The 18616-nt window shown below is 41.3% G+C and overlaps 1 protein-coding gene across 3 annotated transcripts in view; it reads left to right on the forward strand.

The window, feature by feature from the left end:
* The first annotated feature begins 439 nt into the window (after positions 1-439).
* The window catches only part of QSER1 (glutamine and serine rich 1), an 82358-nt gene continuing 64181 nt past the window's right edge, over positions 440-18616 (forward strand). For 2 of the 3 annotated variants that reach the window (XM_055549260.1, XM_055549262.1), the window contains exon 1: positions 442-574. The gene's annotated coding sequence lies outside the window, so the exon portion shown is untranslated. Of the gene's footprint in view, positions 575-18616 lie in introns of all 3 variants that reach the window. The other variant, XM_055549261.1, reaches the window with a different exon arrangement.

Genomic DNA, 18616 nt, shown 5'->3' on the forward strand with positions numbered 1-18616 from the left:
GCGGGGCGAGGCCGCGGGGCGGAGGCGGGGGGGGGGGTGGTGGTGGTGGCGGGAGGTGCATCCTGGGAAATCCACCAACATGGGGCACAGCCACCGCCGCCGCCGCCGCCGCGAGTCCCGGCCACGGATGCCGCCGCTCCCCTGACGCCCAGCTGGGGCCTCGCGGCGCACCGCGGCGCGGCGCACCGCGGCCCGGCTCCCCCCGGCACAGACCGGCCAGCGCGCCCTCCGCTCGCTAGCCCGCGGCTATGTGAGGGGGCAGCTCCCTCCGCCGCCGCCGCCTCCTCTTCCTCCCCCCGCCCCCTCCCTCCCCTCCCGTCCCCCTTTCACTGGGCCCTAGAGGAGCCCCCACCGCAGCTCGCCCGCCCTCCGCCGCCCCCACGATGGACAGGAACTACGCGACCTCCGGCTTCGCCGACCCGCCGCCGCCGCCGCCGCCCGCGCCCCCCGCCGCCCCCTCCAGCGCCGCCGCCGCACCACCCCCCGCCCCCGCCTGGGCCTACGAACCCCGAGCCGCGGCCGCCGCCTCCAGCAGCAGCGGCAGCGGCGGTAGCAGCCCCAGCCTCAAGGCCAGGTAGGGAGAGTGGGTGGCGGGGGGTCCTGGCGGGCCCGGAAAGGCCGGGGATGCGTTTGGGGCCTTCGCCCCCGTGCAGCACCCCCCGAGGGTTCGGGTCGGCGGGGAACCCCCCCCTGCTCGTCTCGTTGCCCTCACCCTGCCGGGAGAAGCGGCTGCTAACTCCTGTGGGGTGGTTTCGGGGTGGGTGGGGGCGCCCGATGTGGGATTCGCATCTGGGGAGCGTGGGTAAAAGGGAGGCTTGGGCGGGAGTCGTGGGTCCCCGTCGCCTCCGCGTCCTGGGCTTCCACATGGTGAAGTTTGGGTTACTGGCTGAACTCGGCGATCAGGGAAACTCGGAACTCGTGCCGGGGGGCCAAGCGGGCCGCCGAGGAGTTCGGGGCAGTGACATTCCATTGTATTGTGACGGACAATGTGGTCTTGGGGGCCCCGGCGGTGAGCGTGAGGGTGGGGGAGGCGGGAGCGCAAGAGGCGCGGAGCCGAGTCCCTGACATTGGGGGACCTGGGGCGGGGGGGTGGTCTGTGCTGCTGGAGAATCCCGGGGACGTGGGGGCCTGCCAGGGGGCCCCGGGGATGCGAACGCTGCGCCTGGGCTGGGTGACATATGTTCGCAGTGGTGGCCAAGATGAAGCTATTTTTCTTCCATGCGTTCAAACTTACTCTTGGGTGTCCTCCTCTTAACAACAGCAGGAAGTAAGGAATCTCTCTTTGCCTTCTGTGTTTTGGGGTGACTAAGAGTTGGGAAGAAACCGGAGGAGGGGGGCGGTCAGTGAAGGCCGTAAAGGTTGAAGAACCGAAGCATGCTTCTCCATCTCGTTTCTGAAGCCCCGGCTCATTATGTAGCGTGGGGTTCAAGAGTTCATCTTTGCTCCAGCATGACCAAGGGAATCTAAAATGTTGACTCTTACTAGATGTTTAAGCTCGCGGGAAATGTGTAGTAGTGCTACACTGTGAAACGGTCCATTTGAATGATAACTGGAAGGCGTGGTTTGGTTTGGAAGATTTGGGAGCGGGGTGTTTTAAAGCCACCTCTGCCGAACAATGCAGAAATCTGGTAGGTGCAGCTTCTGATTACAAGGACCAGGGAATCCTGGGTTGCTAATGACTTCATCCTCAGCTACCAACAGGAAGCTTCGTGGCTTTATGATCTCATCAGATTTTTTTTATTATTGTCACAACAGAAGTGAACTTTTTTTTACTTTATATATATTACAGTATTCTAGGTTTTCTTCTTTTGTAGAAGTTGCACGTTCAGGATTTGGAAAGTATGTGCGAAGAGTAACTGGTTTTTGTCTTAGATAGTACCTTGGGATGATTGTTGAGAGAATGAGAAAAAATTCGTTCAAGAAAAGTAAAATATGCTTTCATAGAAAATTTAATGTCCTTTGTTCAAAAGAGATGGGGTTAAGAATATAATAATGTGATGTGCCAGTGTGGAGCTAAATGCCGAGACCTCGCAGAAATAGTCATAATTTTGAACTATATACAGTTTAAGGAGTTCATGAAAAATGTTTGGCACTTTTCCTTTTTATTTATTTATTTTTGGTGGTAATTTGACTTATCATTTTACAAGTAGCTTTTGCATATATACCATAATTTACAAATTAAAGTTACTTTCTCTTCAGTGAACAATGATAGGTGTTTATGCAGCATAGTTTATGTTTTAAATGACAAATGTTTTATTAGGTACGTGAAATAAATGCTATCTAGTTATTTCTGTTGTTTCTTTTAGCAGAATACTTCTGAGGCAAGGAACTAAAATCTACTTGTCATATTTTCCAAATGTTATTTATCAAAGTAACAAAGAATGACTTCCCAAACACATTTGAAAACAGTAAGTAGATTTATTTGGAACACATAATCTAAAAGGGATTTATTTTGTTTATTGAAAACGATTGATTCTTAAATGCTCAGCCCCTCCCCTCTTAAAATATATTTTGGGGGTGGAGTTAGCTAAATTATAGCATAGAAAATGCAGGCTTTCCCCCTCCCCCATGAACTCGCTTTGTTAACATCTTGTGTTAGGATCAGGCCATCTGTACAGGGCTACACACACTTCTTAATTGTACCTCATTTTATTCTGTGCGAGTGCTCTCTTCAGTTATATGAAAAATACTGAATCTGAAATATGCCCTGTAAGTCTGTAAGTATTGTGTGTTTTCAGAAGACTGTTCATATTTTTTATAACATTTTGAAAAGCTGTTTCATAATTCATGTATCAGTTGAATGTTTTTGTTCCCCCTTGTGGCAGTTTTTCTTGAAGGTGCAAATGAATACTGGTTGTGATGATGTGATGTGGATACTTATCCGCAAGGAGTTAGCCTGTCTGTCACCTTGTTTCCAGTAACCTATTCAGAAGCTAACAGATGGTAGTGACGTTCAGTTGTTACTGATATGGGATCTAACATTCTACTTTATGTCTTTACTTGGTCCTGAAATGAAACATTTTCATCAGCTGATAGGAAATAGCATGGTAAACATTTTTTCATGAGTTCCAAAATAACACTTTCTTGATATAACGGCTCCACAAGATACTAGGTATTTCCATTGGTTTAACAATTGAAAAATAAAGAGCTAATGGTAAAACTCTAGCATTTCACTTTAAATAGAGTGTATAGAGATTTCTGAATGTTTCTAAAATAGTTCTTGCTGGGTACATGGAAATTTCAGGGATAAGACCTGATTGTATATACATTTCCATTTGTTTGTCCTCTTAGTTTTAGGGACCAAATAAGCATATATCTTTATCTGTCACCATGTGGTTAGAAATGTTCTTTGTGGGGCTATTTTAGATACTCTAAATACCTTTGCATGTTTTTGGTTATAAGATAATCATCAGGAAGCTACAGACCTGCATCTTTTCTCTCCCTGACATTTGTGTCTTTGTACAGAATTGGAAGAGCATAGTTATGATAGATGTTGTGTTGGTATTTGAATATACACCAGAAGATGACTAAACAGAAATATTTTGTTTTAAAATAAAATTATATTTGTTTTGCCTTTTTGACTTGAAACAGTCTTTTTTGCCACCAGTTTTTAGAATTTCCTAAATAAATTATAAATTCATCCTGATTTTAGTATGGATGTAATGAGTGTGATAGGTTGTCCTTGCAAAAAACAAAACAGTGGTTAGTTTCTCCAGAAGTGGTCAGCTACTATATTAAGGACATTTTGTGTGCACGCTCACTTCCTTCAGTCCTGTCCGGCACTTTGCCACCCTATGGATGATAGCCTGCCAGACTCCTCTGTCCATGGGATTCTCCAGGCAAGAGTACTGGAGTGGGTTGCCGTGCCCTCCTCCAGGGGATCTTCTGGACCCAGGGATAGAACCCAGGTTCTCCGCGTTGCAGGCAGATTCTTTACCACTGGGCCACCGGGGTAAGCCCAAGGACATTTTGAGTAAGTTTTAAATCTAGCATTTTCCTCAAGGCTTTTGGGATAAGACCTGAAAGATCACAATTTGTAAGGAGTTGAGACAATCGCAAAGTAGTGAAAGGTTATTTGGAACAAACGTCTGTTGTTCGTAATTTCCCATAGAAACAATGTTGTAAGTAATTTGTAATATTGTAAGTAATGTCAGTTACTGACAACTTATTTGTGCTAGCTACTGTTTTAAGTGATCAATGCAAACACTATTTAATCCTCAAAGTAATCTTTTGAGGTAGGCATTGTTTATACCTTCTTTTTTAAGAATTGGAAACTGAGACATAGTGAGATTAATAAACTTACAGCCACATAGCAAGTAAGTAGTGGAGCAGGGATTTAAACCTGGGCATGTTTCATTACTGAACTGGACTACTTAGATAGTCCGATACTGTAATCTGCCTATGTAATGGATTAATGATCGTTTATAACTGGCCTGGAATCCTGACCATCATTAATATTCGTTCTTTCAGTGTTCTTTATCATTGTTGTCCATCTTTTTTCCTAATTGAAACATACTTCCTTTCATTTCCATAGCACTGTACTTTCTGACTTTCCTCTTTCCTCTCTGGGCTGCTGCTTTTTCCTGTTCTTCACTAGTTCTTAACTCTTCTAATCTCCACATACTGTTTCCTTAGGGTTTGGGGTTGATAGGATTTCTTGTCCATTCTGCGCTTTGTCCTAGGATATCACATCCATGCCCATGACTTAAAATACCATCTCTAGAGATGCCCATATACACATCTAAAGCCCAAACCTCTCCTGAGCATATAGTTGCGTATCCATCTACCTCTTCGAGCTTTCATTGGCTACGTAGCAGGAATCATCAGTGATGAGCTCATACTTTCCCCATCCACCCCACCTCTGCTTCTCTAGTGAAGCCTTTCTCAGTCACGCCTCTGTCCATCTAGTTGCTCAGGCCAGAACCCGGGAGTTGTGCGTGCTCTGTCACCAAACCTTGCTGACTTTTGTTTCATCTCTTAAATAATGTCATGGAATTGTCTACTTGGTGTTTCTGCTGCTCCAGCCTGATCCAAGCCACTATTATTTTTCTCTTGGATAACTAAATAATCTTAAATCTTTCCTTTCCTTCCTTCAGTTCATTCCTTTATTTTTTTTTAATGGAAGTATAGTTGATTTGGGGTTCCCTGGTGGCTCAGATGGTAGAGAATCTGCCTGCAATGTGGAAGACCTGGGTTCGATCCCTGGGTTGGGGAGATCCCCTGGAGGAGGGCATGGCAACCCACTCCAGTACTCTTGCCTGGAGAATCCCCATGGACAGAGGAGCCTGGCTGGCTGCATGGGGCTGAAAAAAGTCAGATGCAGCTGAGCACCTAAGCACAAGCACATGGTTGATTTACAGTGCTGTGCCAATCTCTGCTGAATAGCAAAGTGACTCAGTTTTACACATATATACATTCCATTCTTTTTTAAATATTCTTTTCCATTATGGTTTATCCCAGGAGATTGGATATAGTACCTTGTTATTTATCCATTCTAAATGTAATAGTTTGCATCAACCAACCCCAAATTCCAAGTCCATTCCTCTGCCTCCCTCACTTCAGTTTGTTCTGTTCATAGAATTCAGAGTGATTTTAACTTAATTTAATTTTTGGCTGTGCCGGGTCTCAGTTGTGGCACTTAGGATCTTTCTTGCAGTATTTGGGATCAGTTCCCTCACCAGTTATCAAACCTGACCCCTTGCATTGTAAGCGTGGAGTCTTAACCACTGGACCACCAGGGAAGTCCCAGAGTGGTTTTTAAAAACACAAATCTACCAGTTTGATCATGTTGTTCCTTTGCTTAGTACCTTTCCTTTGCTACTCCTACACCTTAAGGTCAAGGTTTTAAAAATCTGAAATGTGTTGTATATGGTCCGGCATTTACTGGTCCATTTAAAATTGCTTGGGTCATCCTAAATTGCTTTCTACCTAAAGCTCTCCTACACCCTGTCCCTTCCACCTATCTCTCACCCTTTTTCTATCTCCCAACCTGACTTCTTAAGGTATTTCATGTTAGAAACCTCCTGCCTTTCAACCTCTGCTCCCTGTTGTTCTGTGCAATGGTATATACATACTGTGTTTCAGCAAAATTCTTAGAAATGTAATTACATACCTATATGCTGTTTAGGTGGGGCTTCCCAGGTGGCTCAGTGCTAAAGAATCCACCTGCAATGCAGGAGACAGAAAGGATGCTAGTTTGATCCCTGGGTTGGGAAGATCCCCTGGAGGAGGAAATTGCAACCCACTCCAGTATTCTTGCCTGGAGAATCCCATGGACAGAGGAGCCTGTTGGGCTGCAGTTCATAGGGTCACAAAGAGTTGGACACAAGGGCTTTTGATGACAGACAATGGAGTTTAGTCTCTACGGCTCAGTAGGGAGCTTTGGAATTCGGATTTTTAACAGGCATGGTGATGATGATAATAGCAGCCCCAAAAAAGAGTTTTGATAAGATTAAACTGACAGTCAAGTACAGAATGCTTGAAGAAGTATCATTTCACTAAGATGTGAGGAAAGAGCACATGTAAATGTCCTAAGGCCAAAACAATTCTGGTAATTCCCTTTTCTGACTCAGTCTAACCCTAGATCAGTGGTTGTCAAATTTAAGAGTCCTTCAGAATCACCCAGCGGGCTTGTTGAAAGACAAGTTGCTGGATCTAACCCCAGAGTTGTTGAATCAATAAATCTGAGGTGGAGCCCAATAATTTGCATTTCTAACTAGTTCTTAGGTGATGCTAGTGATGTTTATCACCTTATCACCCTCTTCTTGCCATTCTTATCTCTGCTTAAAAATCATCTCTTCGTGAAGGTGTTCCCTTACCACAAAATCTCAGTGGCCCCACCCAGTTTGTCTTTTCATACCGTTCATGGGGTTCTCAAGGCACGAATGCTGAAGTGGTTTGCCATTCCTTTCTCCAGTGGACCACATCGTGTACGAACTCTCCACCATGATCCGTCCATCTTGGGTGGCCCTACACAGCATGGCTCATAGTTTCATTGAGTTAGACAAGGCTGGGATTCGTGTGATGAGTTTGTTTAGTTTTCTGTGATTGTGTTTAGTTCAGACATGAAACAACTGACTGGTTCAAGATTGGGAAAGGAGCACATCAAGGCTGTATATGGTCACCCTGCTTATTTAACTTATATGCAGAGTACATCATGAGATATACTGTACTAGATGAAGCACAAGCTGGAATCAGGATTGCTGGGAGAAATATCAACAACCTCAGATATGCAGATGACACCACCCTTATGGCAGAAAGCGAAGAAGAAGAAAAGAGCCTCTTGATGAAAGTGAAAGAGGACAGTGAAAAAGTTGGCTTAAAATTCAACATTCGGAAAACTCCATCACTTCATGGCAAATAGATGGGGAAGCAGTGGAAACAGTGAGAGATTTTATTTTTTGGGGCTCCAAAGTCACTGCAGATGGTGACTGCAGCCACAAAATTAAAAGACACTTGCTCCTTGGAAGAAAAGCTATGACCAACCTAAACAGCCTATTAAAAAGCAGAGACGTTACTTTGCCGACAAAGGTCTGTCTGGTCAAAGCTGTGGTTTTTCCAGTAGTCGTGGATGGATGTGAGAGTTGGACTATAAAGAAAGCTGAGCACCAAAGGATGGATGCTTTTGAACTGTGGTGTTAGAGAAGACTCTTGAGAGTCCTTTGGACTGCAAGGAGATCCAACCAGTCCATCCTAAAGGAGATCAGTCCTGAATATTCATTGGAAGGACTGATGCTGAAGCTGAAACTCTGGTACTTTAGCCACCCGATGGGAAGAACTGACTCATTGGAAAAGACTCTGATGCTGGGAAAAATTGAAGGCAGGAGGAGAAGAGGATGACAGAGGATGAGATGGTTGGATGGCATCACCAACTCGATGGACATGAATTTGAGCAAGCACCGGGAGTTGGTGATGGACAGGGAAGCCTGGTGTGCTGCAGTCCGTGGGGTTGCAAAGAGTCGGACACGACTGAGCGACTAAATTGAACTGAACTGAGCATAAGATATGGGAATTTTAGAGATGTTTACTGAGTGCCTATCATGGCTTTTGGAGCTTGGAATATATTAGTGAGCAAAACCTAGATCCCTGCCCTGATGACTTTTAAACTGGGTATGTGGAGTGAGACAGATGATAAATAATAAACATAAAACTTTGTAAATTTTCTGGTATTTTGGTAAGTGATACGAGAAAACACAGGGTAATGAAGAATGGAAGGTGAATGAGGAAGGCAATGTAGATTTAAATCACAGTCTAATTGAAACAGTGATATTTGGTAGTCTTTTGAAAAGAAGTATTTTACATTGAGAAACAGTACTTCAGTAAGAGAAACAGTACTTCAATGAGAGGTTCCCCCCACCCCCACCCCCAGTGATGCAAGTGAGACTACAAGCTTTGTTTAAAAACATATTGCCTACTCTTTTGCTAAACTTACATACAAAATGTCTTCCTTCTTTGTGAAATGTTTATCCTTTGTTGCTGCTGCTGCTGTTCTAAATTTTAGGAACATGCTAGATGACTTATTACCAGGATGTTACACAGTTTCTGAATTTCCCTTGGGCCAGTCTAGCTAGGCTTTTTCCCTCCTAGGCCTTTCTGCAATTAGGTTTTTTTTTTCTTTTTGTTCAGTAGTAAGCATGTGTTCAAAAATGTGTAGAGGTACTATATAACCTGAAGAGGTAAATGGGAGAGCATGGACCTAGTTTTAGCATATCCATTCATTTTTCTTTCGTTTTTTTTTTCCTAGAATCATGACCACAGATTCTCCGTTGACCTCTGTCTCTTTTATCTCTGAAAAAAGCATACCATTTTCCCATTGTTCCTTGAACAGCAACAAGAATGCTCTTATCTTGGGGTCTTTGGGCTGTTTCCTGTACTAGCACCACTCTTCCCTCTGATAGTCTGTCTATAGGGTTTTCTCCTGCACTTCTTTCGGTTCAAAATGTTGCTTTGTTAGGCCCCTCCTTGGTTCCCCTGTCCCCATCTGTACTCCACTTTATTGCTGTGTTGCTCAGTACCCTGCTTTAAGTTTCTTTGTAGCACTTGTCAGTCCTTGATAGTAAATATTTCTATATTGTTGTTTATCGTTGACTCCTATCCATTAACCCTTGGATGTTTCTTGACAATCCAAGTTGAGCTGTTTAGTCCTCCCCCCTTCCCTCTGCCTTCCTGAAAATATCTGTCACCTAATAAGTCTTAAATAGATATTGATCTAATAAAGAATATAGTTAATGCTGGAATACATTCTGCTTTGAGTTATTATCTAATATCTCAGAGTTTAAATTTGGCCTCCGTAAACTTACATTTAATGTAACATTAAAGTTACATTTAGGGATCCTGACCATGTAACTTACCCTATGTTTGTAGGCCTATAGGATATAACTAAATATAAAATAATGAAATTTTCGTATGACTTAAATGCCATCATTCTCATTACTGTGTGATCACTGATCCTATTTAAATAACTTGGGACCCGATTTATCTGACCTAGTGAAGCATGATAAACACAAAAATGTGGATAGGCTAAAATACTTTTGCTTGGATCTGCCTAAATTAGATGGCTTAACATTTTTAAACATTTCTTATATTGAGCAAACTGAATGTTGATCTGTTAGAACAGCTGGTACTATCCCCTTTTAAACAGACATTAAGTTATTGAAATAATTTGGTTTGGCTAAAGCTACATAAATAAGGTTTATTGGACAATGCCAAAGTAAGAGTATGAATCATTTGAAAGGATAGGGTTTAAATAGAACAGTGGCGATACAAAAAAAACAAGAGATGGTCTTTTGCTGTTAGTATCTTTGTATTACTTTTTAACAAAAGCAAGTTTGGGCCCAATGACCCTGACTTACAGCATAGAAGATGATGACTCCAGACTTGCTATTAAAAGCTAATCTAGGGCTCTCCTGATGGCTCAACGGTAAAGAATCTTCCCGCCAATGCAGGAGATGGGTTCCATCCCTGGTCTGGGAAGATCCCACACTCTGCTGAGCAACTAAACCTGTGTGCCACTGCTAGTGAGCCTGTGCTGGAGAGCCTGGGAACCGCGACTGCTGAAACCCATGCACCTTTAGAGCCCATGCTCTGCAGCAGGAGAAGCCACCGCAATGAGAAAACGGCTCATTACAACTAAACAATAGCCTCCACTTGCCACAACTAGAGAAAAGCTCGTGCAGCAACAAAGACCCAGCATAGCCAAAAAAAAAAAAAAATTATATGTATTTTTTTTTTAAAGCTAATCTAGTATACCAGCCAATTAGCATAGACCTATTGTGTGTACATCTTTTGTCCACTCAGGGCTTCCCTGATAGCTCAGTTGGTAAAGAATCTGCCTACAATGCAGGAGACCCTGGTTCGATTCCTGGAAGATCCGCTGGAGAAGGGATAGGCTACCCATTCCTGTATTCTTAGGCTTCCTTTGTGGCTCAGCTGGTAAAGAATCCGCCTGTATACGGGAGACCTGGGTTGGGAAGATCCCCTGGAGAAGGGAAAGGCAACCCACTCCAGTATTCTGGCCTGGATAATTTCATGGATTGTATAGCCCATCGGGTCACAAAGAGTTGGACATGACTGAAAGTTTTTCACTTTCATTGTGCACCTTGGGTTTCCCTGGTGGCTCAATAGTAAAGAATCTGCCTGCCAAACAGGAGACATGAGCTCAATACCTGGGTTCAAGCCCTGTGTTGGGAAGATCCCCTGGAGAAGGAAATGGTGACCCATTCCAGTATTCTTGCCTGAGAAATCCCATGGACAGAGGAGCCTGGTGGGCTACAGTCCGTGGGTTCGCAAGAGTCTGACATGACAGCGACTAAACAACAGCAGCAAACAGTTGTGCACCTTATGGACAATTAGCATCCTCATAAAGTATACTTCAGAATGAGTTTGTCTGTTATTCAGGTTTAATGAACACGTTTATTAACAAATTTTAAGTTACTTTAGCTTGTAAATTATGACACTGGAATAACATTTTATGGTATCTTTTTAAATTATTGTTTCAAAATATATACCTTTTCTCCAGTGTTCATTATAATTTCTTCTTCTGTATTCGCCTTTGTTTTGGACCAGGGATCTGTAACGTGAATTAGTAGAAGTTGATTTTTCTCTACTACAAACAGCAGCGGCATTTTTATTATGGAACATTTTAAACCAAACACATTTTAAAGCTATAATGAATCCATATGTATCCATTAGCCAGCTTCTACAGTTTTAGGACATGATCACTCTCCTTTCATATATGTCCATACCAACTTTGTCTCCCTACTTTGTATTTACTTTGTTTTATTTCAGAGTGAATTTCATGCCTTGTATGTGTCTCTTTCAGCCATATGTATGTTTCTGAAAGATAAAGGCTTGAAAATTTGTAACATAACCATAACATGTAGGATATTTTAAGGCAATATATAAATATTCTTCTTTGGTATCTGAAATCAATCTTAAAATACTATAAATAATATTGTACAATTGCAGTTGTATAAAATACTAGTGGTTTTATTATAAGTTTTTGGTTAATGGGCTTACAAATTTCGGGAAATTTCCTTAAGAAAAAATGTTGAGCATCTGGAAATTTTCTGATTACTTTTTAGTAAAATTTATAGGGCATGCCTGAAACTAACACAATATTGTAAATCAGCTATACTCCAATAAAAGTTTAAAAATTTATAGCAAAAGAAGAAATAGTATCGTATCAAAATGAAAGTTAAAAGTTTGGATTTTGATTCTCCTGAAAATCCCTTTCCCTCCTCAAAAATGTTGTTTATGGGGTTCTTGTACTAAACCAAAGATGTACAAATGTTTGTCTACAAAATTGTTCACAAGTGTGAATTATTGTGTGTGTCTGTAGAAAGTATATATACACTCTAGAATTAAGTGTATATCTTCAGGAAGAGTTTCCTTACTTAATGCCAGAAATCCTAGACCATGTTAATATTAGTGAACAAAATTATGATGATTAAGAATTCAGCTCTACTAGTTTCTCAAACACGGAAGAAATTTAACTTGGTGTAAGGGAAAGACACAAACAATAAGGTACAATAAAGAAATTAAAAATATTTCATAGTACTTATATGTTTGAATCATGGAGACATGGATTCTATTGTGTAGTATAAGTAACCAGCTCTGTGTGTTCCCTTTCAATAATCCCTTCCTAGCCTGAAATGAGAGGACCCACAGTCATTTTTGTCTGCCTCTTAAATGAATGTTAATTTCTGGACATTACAGATTGTTAATACACTGCAGCAGTTCAAATCACAAAATAATTTGCTTTGACAGATGTTATTTCTTTTAAAAGAAAAACATTCTAGAAAAATATTGGGATTGGAAAAAATTGGACCTGAAATGTTTTCTTTGTTCAAAGGAAAAGTCAGTAATGCAGGTGATGACAGAAATAAAAAAAGGAAGATGGGATGGAATATTGGAATTGTGTCCAATCAGGTCTTGGTGACTCTTGTCATCACACAGATAGCCAACCACATGCCACATTACTGTCACATTCAATTTATTTCCCGACTGAAGAAAAAGCGGAAGCTCTGAGTAGCCTTGACTTTGGCATCGTCTCTCTTGGGCATCTGTTACAAATGCCAAAGTCTGTCTCTCTTTGTTGTGGATAATATTTGGAACTGGTAGATTGGTCTTTGAATATGTTCTACTGCTCCACTAGGCAGGAAATACCATACTACTTATTTCACTTTCTTAGTGAAAAACAGATATACCTTCTATTTAACAAATGTATCATTTATACAACCTGCAGTTGGATTTTTTTGTAAAGATCATTAACAATGTATATAAAATTAAAACATTTACTTAATTCAAGAAATCATATTTGATTTAACAATAACTGGTACAAAGGACCAGTTGTACCTCCTTTATACCAGTTATCCGTCGGAGTCCTGCATGAAACATCATTTCTCTTAGATGATTCATTTGAGACCACTTCGATGGTGAAGGGCTCAATAGTATGGTTAGGAGTAGAATTAAGGGAACCAAAAAGGGATATTGAGACACTGAGTGAGTAACGGCAGTGTGAAGCCACTTCTAGGCCTATGAAGGGACACCAGTTACTAGAGCCCAGATGGAACTGTAGTTGTGAAAAGATGCAGCATGGCTGGAACCATGGTTGTGATACAGGGAGGGAATGGACAGGTAACACGCAGGCTTCTCTCTTCTGCTTTCTAATCTCCTACAGAACCTACGTCTAATGGCCCCTGAAGAGCCAAGGTGATGCAGTATACAGAAATTATGTATGTAATGAGATAGTCTTAAAAAAAAATTAAGGCCCAAAGAAGCTGTAAGATGATGAGCTCCAATCATTAGAGATAGTGATTGCAAGCCATTTGACTCCTCCAACACTTTCTAAAAAAAATTAACAGTTTTATTAAGATTTAATTTACATACCATAAAATTCTCCCACATATTAAGTATACAGCTCAGTAATTTTTAGTATATTTATATGACCAGTGTCACCACAGTCTTACTGTTTGAACATTTTCATTACCCCCAAAAGAAACCTCATTCCCCATTCTCAGCCCGAGTCCTAGGCAACCGTTAATTCATTTAATGTCTGTAGATTTGTTTTCCTGGACGTTTAGTATAAATGGAATCATAAAATAAGTGTTCTTTTGTGTTTGGCTTCTTTGCCTAAGCATAATGTTTTTGAGAGCCATCCCTGTTAGAGCATGTATCGGGACTTAGAAGTGCTTATAATGGAATAATATTCCATTGTTTAGATATAGCTTGCTTCCCAGGTAGCTTTAGTGGCACAGAACCTTCCTGCCAGTGCAGGAGACATAAGAGACGCAGGTTCGATCCCTGGGGCAGGAGGTTCCCCTGGAGAGGGAAATGGCAACCCACTCCAGTATTCTTGCCTGGAAAATCCATGGACAGAGGAGCGTGGCAGACTACAGTCCATAGGGTTGCAAAGTTTCGGACATGACTAAAGCGATTTAGCACACTTTTGGTTATTCCCTAGTTGATGGACATTTGGTTGGTGTCACTTTTTGGCCCTTGTGAATATTGCTGCTGTGAACATTTGTGTAGAAGTATTTAAATGAAAACATGTTTCATTTTCCTTGTGCAGGAAAATTCTACCTAGGAATAGAATTGTTGGGTCATGTGATAACGGTGTTTCACATTTTGAGGAGCTCTACCAGCCTTTTCTAAAGTGGATGTGCCATTTTACATTCCAACCAGCAACGCACGAGGCTTCTAGTTTCTCCATATCCTTGTCAACATTTGTGATTATACCGTTTTTTTGTTGTTGTTGTTCAATTATAGCCATTACTTTCCTGAAAAGTTTACTATTTTTAACACAGAGTTGTCTCTTCTCACATGATACTCTGCAAAGTCAGGTTCAAAGGAAAAGAGGTATCTTCTATCATCAACCACCTTATTATTTTCACTTTTTTTAAACTAAAGGACATCACAGTGGAATTATTCATCAGTTAGTAGCCAACTTCATTAAGCTCTACATCCCTTAACACTTGTTTTTAAAGCAGTTTTTAGTGAAACTTGGGGCTACTTATATATAGTAATGTTTGTATGAGAGGGTTGTTATGACAATAAAAGGTCTATTTGAGTTTAAGATTTCCTTTGTTTTCAGTTTTAGTTTGGGAACTGAGGGAAGTTTTGTAGCACGTAGCAGCTAGAGTCACCTTTGAAAAGTGTTATTTCTCACCCCCTTGCTTAAAATCCTTCAGTTGTTTTCCATTGCACTTGAAATGCAATAGAACCCAAACTCTTTATTGTACCGCACAGGCTTGTCGTGTTTGCCTCTGCCTGGGGTCACACAGAGCCGGACACGACTGAAGTGACTTAGCAGCAGCAGCAGCAGCTGTCTCTCCAGTGACTGGGTCTGCTGGCACGCTCCCCTTCCCTCAGTGCACTCAAAGCATGTTGGTCTTCTTTCAGCTGCTCTATGTACCTAGCTTGCCCACCTCAGGTCACACACAGCTCTTTCCTCTTCTTTTCCTGTGGTTCGGCACAAGGCTAGCTTACTGCCTGTCCCCTTTCCATGGAGACCTCTGCTGATTGCTGTGTCCTCCGTAAGTGTCCCACTCACTTCAGTCCTCAGCTCATTTCTCAGGGAGGATGTTCTTTGGGCAATTTCATCCAATTTCGTGACTTCAAAAATACCCAGATGGTAGTAATACCCAATTATTGTCAGCTTAGTTTTCTTTCCTGAGTTCCAAGTGGGAATGTTCACTGGCCCTGTTCCCACATTAACTCTTACGAACACCTCCTGTGCTGTGCTTAGTTGCTCAGTCGTGTCTGACTCTTTGTGACCTCAGGGACTGTAGCCTGCCAGGCCCCTCTTTCCATGGGAGTTCTCCAGGCAAGAATACTGGAGTGAGTTGCTGTTCCCTCCTTCAGGGGATCTTTCCACTCTAGGGATTGAACTCAGGTCTCCCCCATTGCAGGAGGATTCTTTACCATCTTGAGCTACCAGGAAAGCCCAAGAATATTGGAGTGGGTAGCCTATCCCTTCTCCAGGGGATCTTCCTAGCCCAGGAATCAAACTGGGATCTCCTGCATTGCAGGCGAATTCTTTACCAGCTGAGCTATCAGGGAACACCTTACCTCAAATTTAATGCATCCTCTGTCAGACTCCTTCAGATTTGTTCAGCCTTATGAGTGGTTCCCCATCATTCATGGTTCCTTCATCTTCCCCCACAAATTGTTGTTGGCCAAGTCTTGTCAGTTCTATTTTTCAAGAGTTCTTAGATGTCTTAACTATTTCCACTGTTCATTCTGTCCTTATCACTTTTTAGCTAGATTTCTGCAGTAGGATCTTGGCCTTTCTACTTTTAGGCTTCCTCTGTTCTTCACAGTGCTTCTCAGATTGTCCTTCTAAGAGTGATTCCCTCCTCCTGGTATATGGCAGAGTTGAGAGTGTATAGTGTGAAAAAATCCAGAGATGATGCTGATGAGCGTCCCTGGTTAAAAACCATTCTTTTAAAATACGAGTGTAATCATTTAGCACTGATTAAAATTCTTCAGATGGTCTTCGTTCCCTTGAAGATAAATGTGAGATTCTTATGTTGACATGTAATATTCTATAGTATGGCTCCTGTCTGACTCATAATCCCCATCCCTAGTACAACCATGTAGAATTACTTAAAGGTCTAATGTATCATCTTATTTACATTTCCAGGTCTTTATATTTGGTGGTGTTTTCTTCCTGAAATACTCTTCTTTCCTTGAATAATTTCTCTTCTTTCTTTCAGTACTCACGTGTCATTTCCTAGAGGTAAGCCTTATATTATGTAATGTTTGTTCATTTGTTTACTTAATGCCTTTTTATTTCTGTGTCTTCTAGTGCCTAGCATAATGCTTGGCAGTCATTAAATGTCAGTTGTATAAATGTATACCTCATCTTTTAAGTGCAGTAATAATAGCATTGATAGAATATGATGTGCCAAACACAATACTGTGGTAAATTATATATATATATATGCTGTGTGTGCTCAGTCATGTCTGATTCTCCGCGATCCAGTGGGCTGTAACCTGCCAGGCTCCTCTGTCCGTGGGATTCTCCAGGCAATAATCCTGGAGTGGGTTGCCATTTCCTACTCCAGGGGGTCTTCCTGTCTCAGGGATCGAACTCATGTCTTCTGTGTCTCTTGCATTGGCAGGTAGATTCTTTGCCACTAGCACCACCTGGGAAGCATATATGTATATACATATACATATATATATATATATGCTTTATCATTTACTCTTACAACCTGGAGAGTAATGAATGTGCATGTTGTTATTCACCGTAGTTTACAGTTAAAGAAACAGAGACTATCTGGTTAGCCTTAAGAATTTGTAAAGTACGGACATACAGAGCTGGATTTGAATCCTGTGGCTTATTTGCAAAGCTTGTGTGTGTGTTTCACAGCTATTACCAAGTTGTTTCATGGTTCATTAGTTTATTTTTCAAATTCACAATAAATAACTCCTTAATAAAGACTGATTCTTATGCTTCAGGTTTTTTTTTCTTTTTAAATTCTCAGGCTACAATTAGCTAAAATTAAAAAATATATATTTTATCTGACATATAGGTATGAGTGGGACAGACATGCTAGACAGAGTTCTCCATACACAGGTAACTCAGTGAACTCAGGGTTATCACTCTACTGTTTTGAAGATAGATTTTATACTGAAGAATACTGTGTGGGGCTTTCCTGGTGGTCCAGTGGTTAAGAATCCACCTTGCAATGCAGGGGACACAAGTTTGATCCCTAGTCCAGAAAGACCTCACATGAGATGAAGCACCTAAGCCCATGCTCCACAACAAGAGAAGCCATTGTAATGAGAAGCCCATGCACCGCAGTTAGAGAGTAGCCCCTGCTTACTGCAGCTAAAGAAAGCCTGACACAACAATAAAGACTCAGAACAGCCAAAAATAAATAAATAAAAATTAAAAAAAAAATACTGTGTAATAGATGAAGTAAAAATATTTAGTTTAACTCAGATTATTAGAAATACACAGAACAGGGTCTTCCCTGGTGGTCCAGTGGTTAGGACTCCATGCTTCCATTGTAGGGAGTGTGGGTTTGATCCCTGGTTGGGGAACTAAGATCCCACATGCTAAAAAACAAACAAAAGGAATACACAGAACATTAGGCTTCATAAATAGGAAAACTAGGATTCCATATGCTTTGCTGAAAGTCTTGACATATGTTATTTACAGAATCAGTACTGGAATCTGGGCCCCCTAACTTCCAAACCAGGGTTCTTATGTTTCTCAACTGGAAAAGTTAATACCTAGACTAAAACAATATTTTCCAAGTTAAAAAAAAATCTGTTTTTGTTATATTAGAATATATATATTTTCAATGACCAGGTTCTTTAACACAGAGAAGAAAATAATGTGACTACTTAAGGAAAAATCATTCATTCACTCTTAAGTAACTTATTACTTGTGTGCAAGTACTGGCTTGTTTACCTGGGATTTAACATATTTCACAGAACTTTTGCTAATTGATTTTAAAAGTTGGAATGTGTTTTATTTCTTAAGTATTATGGACATAAGAACATGCTACCCAAGGAGAATGTTCTTAATATGGGCTTCAGTAATTAAATTCATTGAATAGTGGCCTGGTTAGATCTCTGCTTTATATTGAAAACTCTCATACAATGCCTAGAATTAATAGAAGTCTCAAAAGTATTCGAGTTTTTTTAAGAAAGGGTTGATCTACTGGCTTAGTCCTTCATTTTTTATTTTCCAAGCTTTATCAGGATGCTGGGCAATCAGGTCAGGCAATCAGAGGTGATTGAGCTGTAACTTAAAGGTGATTCCTTTTCTGAAACAGAACATAGATTGTAATTATTTATGAGTTATCTACGATGTGCCAGATACTATTTTGGGTGCTGGGGTTATAGCAGTGAAGAAAGCAAAGGCCCTGTCCTCATGGAGTTTCATTTTAGTGGCTAATAGGCCAGCTAGTAAATAATGTCAAGTATTTATTAGTGCTCTGGAGAGAAAGAAAGCAAGAAAACAGAGTCAGGCAGTGTGGAAAGAGGACAGAGGAAGGATGTTGTTTTATATCAGATGGTCAGGGAAGTCTTCTGTAAGGTGAGGTTTGAGCAGAGATCTGAGGGGAAATGAGGTAAAACAGCTTTTTATGTTTAAGGA

Source organism: Bubalus kerabau, chromosome 15 (assembly GCF_029407905.1).
Source record: "Bubalus kerabau isolate K-KA32 ecotype Philippines breed swamp buffalo chromosome 15, PCC_UOA_SB_1v2, whole genome shotgun sequence".
NCBI classification, from domain to species: Eukaryota; Metazoa; Chordata; class Mammalia; order Artiodactyla; family Bovidae; genus Bubalus; species Bubalus kerabau.